The 6,576-nt window shown below is 36.5% G+C and overlaps 1 non-coding gene across 1 annotated transcript; it reads right to left on the minus strand.

The window, feature by feature from the left end:
• Positions 1 to 5,585: 5,585 nt before the first annotated feature.
• Positions 5,586 to 5,692, minus strand: LOC111904107 (small nucleolar RNA R71). Its single transcript, XR_002854427.1, has one exon. It is a non-coding gene; the product is annotated as a small nucleolar RNA R71 (small nucleolar RNA).
• Between the last annotated feature and the right edge of the window lie 884 nt (positions 5,693 to 6,576).

Genomic DNA, 6,576 nt, shown 5'->3' on the forward strand with positions numbered 1-6,576 from the left:
ACGGAGCATCTTCAAGACTCGTCTTTTATTTTTATTATTCTTTTTGGTGTCTTATTACTATTAAAGTACACACTTGTATGAAATTATACTATTAATTCAATGGATGATGTTGTTGCTTATTTACTACTTTGCATTGTTATGATACTGTACATGATGTCCTCCGCCCCAGAAGGTTTCCGCCGTTCTTGGTTTTAGGGTGTCACAATATGGTAAGTAGGTTTATGAATAATCCATGGAAGGCTCATTGGGAAGTTGTCAAGTGGATCATGTGATACTTGAAAGGAACAACAGATGTTTTCTTGGTGTATGGAGCCAACACAAAATTTGACTTGGTTGGATATGCGGACTCTGATTATTGTGGTGATTTTTTGAAGCGCAGGTAACGAGCGTTATACATATTCACTTTGTTTGAATTTTCCATCAATCAGAAGTCGACATTACAAGATACCGTTGTTTAGTCTACAAATAAATCCGAGTAATTATCCAAGACAAAAGGAATAAATGAGGAGATATTGTTAGATGGGCTTATTAAGAGTCTTGGTCTGAAGATTGAGAAGCCTTTGTTGTATTGTGACAATCCAAGTGCTTTGAGTCTTGCTAAGAACCCAATGGATCATGAGAAGAGAAAACACATTGATGTCACGTAGAATTTCATTCAGAATATTCTAGAAGAGCACAAATTTTCAATAATGAATATTGATTCTAAGGTGAACCCAACAAACATGTTAACAAAGTCATTGCCCACGGAGAAGTTTAAGCTTTGCTTGGACATAGTTGATTTTCATACGAGGTAGGTCCCTTTGGGGATGAATGACATGATGGGAGAGGAAGTTCTTGTTCGAGGTGAAGTTTATTGGATGCTCAAGTCAAGGTGGAGATTATTAAATGTGACTTGAGCATTTGGATCATGCTCATGGAATATTTGGAGTACTTAGATCACAATGGTGCATGTGGGGTTCCTATAGCATATGACAAAGGAACGTATCTTCTGAGAAAGGATTGGATCATTAGACAAAGGAACGAATAAAGTGACAAAGGAACGGATCTTCCAAAAGGTGGGTTGGAGAAACTTAGAGTGGCTTGGAGCAACTTGGAGTGGCCTCAAGTAACTTGGAGTAGTTTGGAGTAACTTGGAGCAACATGGAGTAGTTTGGAGTAACTTGGAGCAACATGGAGTAGTTTGGAGTAACTTGGAGCAACATGGAGCTACATGTTGTGCCATGAAGATGGATATTGCATAGAGAATAGAGGATGTTGCACCATGGGAGCATATCATGCGCCATTCAAGAAGTTGTTGAGCCAAGGGGAAAGGAGTTGTGTCAAAGGAATGGATGTTGTGCCATGAGGGAGTGAAGTCGCGCCAAGAGGTTGATGTTGCACCATCAATGAGTAGAGTTGCACCAAGGAGTAGAAGTTGTGCCATCTTAAGGAGACGTTATGCCATCCTCATGAGATGTTGCTCCATGGAGGAGATGTGGCGCCATCATGGACCATCTTGGTACATGATGGGCCATCTCGATTCCTTTATTGTGCCATGTTGATCCACGTTTTCCTAGAAGATGATCATACTCAAGAAATACACCATGTTGTGCAAAATATATCACATAATTTAAATCTTACTGTAACTTTTATTATGAAATAAAACACATCCTACAATAACTTTTATATATATATATATATATATATATATATATATATATATATATATATATATATATATATATATATATATATTATCGAATTTCAAATCTTACTGTAACTTTTATTATGAAATAAAACACATCCTACAATAAATCTTACTAGAACGTAAAATATATCTTCCAATACATCATACTTGAGAAAAAGGAAAAACCAACAATACATTTAACTTGAGCACAAAATATATCACATAATTTAAATGTATCTCACATTAAGAAAATAGGTACACACACACACACACTCTCTCTCTCTCTCTCATTATTCAATAAAAAATATATTTCATTTATATTTAAATAAAAATTCCAAGTTATCATCTACAAATACACTTGAAAATTAGCCAAATGATATATCTCAAATAAATATCACTAATCTTTCATTAGTTTTCGCATTTCTCATGCATATCTATTCTTTTTATGTTTCAACATACAAGCGCACATGAATAGATGGGAATTTATCACAATATCATAGACATAATATTATATCGACCACATAATATCATAGTAAAAATAAAGATACTCACCTGGATAGATTTAGTTTATGATTCTAAGATTCTAGCATTCAATCCTTGATTTTATACATCTTCTTGACGATGTCTAATTAGTAGATGCAAAGACGTGTGGGGGTTAAATGTGGTAAACCATCCACTAATAACACCACTAACGACCACCTTTTCTGCTAGTAACAATGATGTGGATTTCATATCCATCTTCATGCTCCCCGTCTAAAGATACTTTTATAATGTTTCTGTTTTTTCCTATCTTCCCTTCTTGCATTTATTTGTTTCTCGATTTCTCTCTCTTTAGCATGTGTGTTTGTGTTTGTCCACTACTGTCGTTACACAAGACACCCACGTGTTTTCTTTATTCTTTCTTGAGCAAATTTTAACTAAATACTATTTAGTTTAATAAACAGGCTAATATACATATACATATATATATATATATATATATATATATATATATATATATATATATATATATATATAAAATATTCAGTAATTAAATAAAGAAAGATGATGAGGTTACTAGAACCAAAAACTTTGAAATCATTACCATATGAAATTTATTTACCTCTCGGAAATATGCAAAACTACATCATTTTATATTTTATATAATACTCGTACAATACATATCAAGTAAACAATCCCCCTAGTAACATTTTGTACATTTTAGATTAGCATCACATACCATCCCATGAATGAAACAATGAATACAACTCATTAAAATTAGTTGTGACGCCTGGCCAAGTTCTAGTTGAGTAGTCAAACTAGAATATGATATCTATAAGGATGGTGACGATGAATCCCATTGTATGTATGGTTCATTATTTCCGTTGTTTCTAGGTAGATACATCTTCAGATCCATATCCAAATCATCAAGCTTTAATGATTTCTTGTATAAACAATAAATAATATCGATAGATTCTATAATAAAGAACGTGAATTAAATGACAAGAACAATGAAGATCAAACGTGTGCCTAATGTTTAATTAATCGAATCTAGAAGAGTTCTTAATAACTTCTTCGTTAGAGCATACAAAGGATATTAGGGTTCCAAAACATTAACCCTAAAGTTACTTGCATGCATAATATTTATAGTCTAAACCACTAAGAGAATCCGAGAATGGACAGGCCCAAACTGGAATAAAACATACCATTCTATGCACACATTTGACACAACACTATTAAGCCCAACATTCCCCCTTTGTGTCAAGTTCTGAAGGAGAGTCTTCATTGTTGTCTTCTCTGCATGTTGAAAATTTTAGGCATCAAATTCAGAAGCACATTTCAGACATAAAGATACCAACTGATCATATCTGCAAAGCATTTCAGATCTGCTGTTTTGTTTGCTTTGTAAGTTTCAACCATGGTGAGAATAGTCTTCAGAGCATTGGTGGAGTAAAGATGTTTGTCTCTCAGAAAGAACATACTCTTCTGAACTGTTTCACCAGACTTCAGATTTTAAGCAACACTCAAGTGCTCTTTCTGAATAACACCAAACTTCATCTTCTTAATTTCCTGAGGCTGCTCTTTGGGTCAAATGGGCTTTTTCTGCAGAACTATCGCTTTCTCCACATCCATCTTCGCAATTTCTAAATGTAGTAGATAAAGATCTTTTTCAGATGGGCAACGATAGGTTCATACTTCTTCTTATCTTTCATGAGAATATTGAACATTGAGATCCAGTCGAATGGATTCAAGAATGGAAAATCTGCCAAAGTAAAATCATCCAACACTTTATCAACACCTCGAAAGCCATTGAATCTTATGTTCACGAAATCTTTAGTAGGCTCTTCAAAGCAAACCTTCAACCCCATAATCCTCTTTAAGCTCCAAGACTGATATTGAGGCTTTGCATATTTCAAGTAGAAATTGAAGAGTTTCAGATTCATCCCTTTGTCAAAAATCAGAGTCTTTTCAATCTTCTCAAAACACCAAAACAGAAAAGCCCTGGGAGTGATGGGAAAATCAAATTGAGAGTCTGCTTCATTATTCCAATCAAAAGATACCATAGGCTCAAGACAATAGACAATCGGAGAATCAATGGCTTCTCCCTAAATTCTATCAACTCACCATGGAGGAAAAAGTGACTTCTGAGTTTCAAGCATCACTTTTGTAATATTAGCCTCGGCTTCTTGTGCTTCCAACTTCTTACGAAGATTCAGAAGATTATCAGGTTCTTTTTCACTTCTTTCTCACAAGCTTCTCTGATTTTGAGAGCTCTTCTTCTTCTTCTTCTTCTTCTTCTTCCTCTTCTTCTTCTTCTTCTTCATCATCATCAATGATCTTTGTTTTGCCTTTATTTGATGCAGAAGCGTCATTACCATTCTGATCATTTTCCTTCGATTTTTGTTCTTGTTCATGTGCACCAGTGGTATTCTTTGCTCGGGATTCTTATTTGTCTTCTCCCCTTGTTTCAGAAGAGCACCACTTCCTGAAACACCTTCTATTTGATTTAGCATTGCAAACACTGGTTGAATTTTGTCCGAAAGATGTTGTCGAACAGAGACAGTGAACACTGAGTTACGAGTCTCGACAAGCCGTTGCAAATATAGATTAATTTCGGAAATATAGATTTTGAAAAATATTTGTTTTAATAAGTTAATTAGAAAATTTTTCTGTTTTTGCCTTGAGACGACTTGGCGAGTCCATCGCTGTTCACAATTTTAGTTTTTATTTTATTTTTTTTCTTTTTATGCATTTTTCTTCTTTTATTTGCAGTTGTTTCATGACCCGAGGATCTGATACACCTTTGGTCCCTCCACTAGAAGACCCGGAGTCCATCCTAAGGAAGAACAAACGAAAATCCGTTTCTTCAAAGAACTCGCCACTAAAGAATCTAAAGTCCGTTTTCAGCAAGAAGAAGAGCAGCAAATCAAGAGCTTCCAGCGCCTCTATAGCAATAGAAGACCCGATCAAAGAGGACACCGAGTACGAAACCGAAGCAGAAGAAGACCCCACTTTCGGGAACGAATCCGACTTCAACGACGAATTAGCCATTATCATGGTTAACATCGATGAAGTCCCCATGGGGGAATGGAAGAAGAGGATGCGTGACGATACCGGCCTGGGACTTGTGCAACCCGCAATTCCCACTACTGCTACTTTCGAACTAAATGGCCACATACTCGCTCAGCTAAAGGAGATTCCTTTCTATGGAAAAGACCACGAAGATGCTTACAAGCACTTGGATGAAGTCAATGATGTAGCTGATTACTTTAATGTTCCAAATGTACCTCGCGAGACCTAGCTACTTCGCTTGCTTCCAGTTACATTCAAGGGTGCTGCAAAAGATTGGCTCAAGTCACTCCCTCCCAGGTCGGTCACCACATGGGCTAAGATGAAAGAAGAATTTATTGACCACTTTTTCCCACCTTCTAAAATAGCCAAATTGAAGAAGGCCATTGCTAACTTTAAAGAACAATCTGGAAAGTCACTATATGAAGCTTGGGAGAGGTACAAGAGCCTGCTAAGGAATTGCCCACACCATGACCTTAATAGCCAACAAGAAGTCTCCATTTTCTATGACGGAGTCAATGTCACAACAAGGTAGTTACTTGACTCGCAAGGCCCGCTCACAAAGAAGCATCCCCTGGTGATCAAAGAATTAATTGAAGAGTTCTCTAAACATTCTAGAGAATACCACAACCCATGAAATGAAGTAAGTAGGGGGGTAGTGAACACAGTCAACGATGGCATGGCAACAATGATGGCTAAACTAGACAGTTTAGATAGAAGAATGACGAAGATGGATCAAACAATCCATGCTATCTGGGTGGAATGTGAAAATTGTAGGGGACCTCACTTAACTAAAGAGTGTGACTTGGATGAGAATGGAAACAAAAAGGCGCAAGTTTTCTATTTAAGTGGTGACAGGTATGATGAAACTTGGCAGAAACCCAAGAGGGAATGGCTCCCGTATGAAGAATACAAAAAGGAAAAGGAAGAGAAATACAAGCAAAAAGAGAGGGGTTTCTATCAAAAGGAAGAACCGGTTGTGGAAAAAAGAGTCGATTTAGAAGAAATGTTCACAAGATTTATAGCCGCGTCCGAGAAGAGACACAATGATCATGATGCTGCAATACAAGAGACCAGGACTATACTTAGGAATTAGCAACCATCTATACTCAACATTGATAAACAGCTAGGACAACTTGCACATCAAGTAAAGGAGAGAAGACCGGGTGAACTTCCAAGTATAACTGAGAATAATCCGAGAATGGATAATGTGAATGCTATAACATCTAGTTATGGGGAAATTTTCACTCCTCTGACCCCTGCATAGAAGGTCTCAACTAAAGTGCAAGCAGAAAACACAGAAGAGTCAAGTTCAGCTAAACCCGACCCGACTCACTGAGTCCCTCTAATGGACTCGACGA

The sequence above is a fragment of the Lactuca sativa genome, chromosome 8, assembly GCF_002870075.4.
Source record: "Lactuca sativa cultivar Salinas chromosome 8, Lsat_Salinas_v11, whole genome shotgun sequence".
Lineage (NCBI taxonomy): Eukaryota > Viridiplantae > Streptophyta > Magnoliopsida > Asterales > Asteraceae > Lactuca > Lactuca sativa.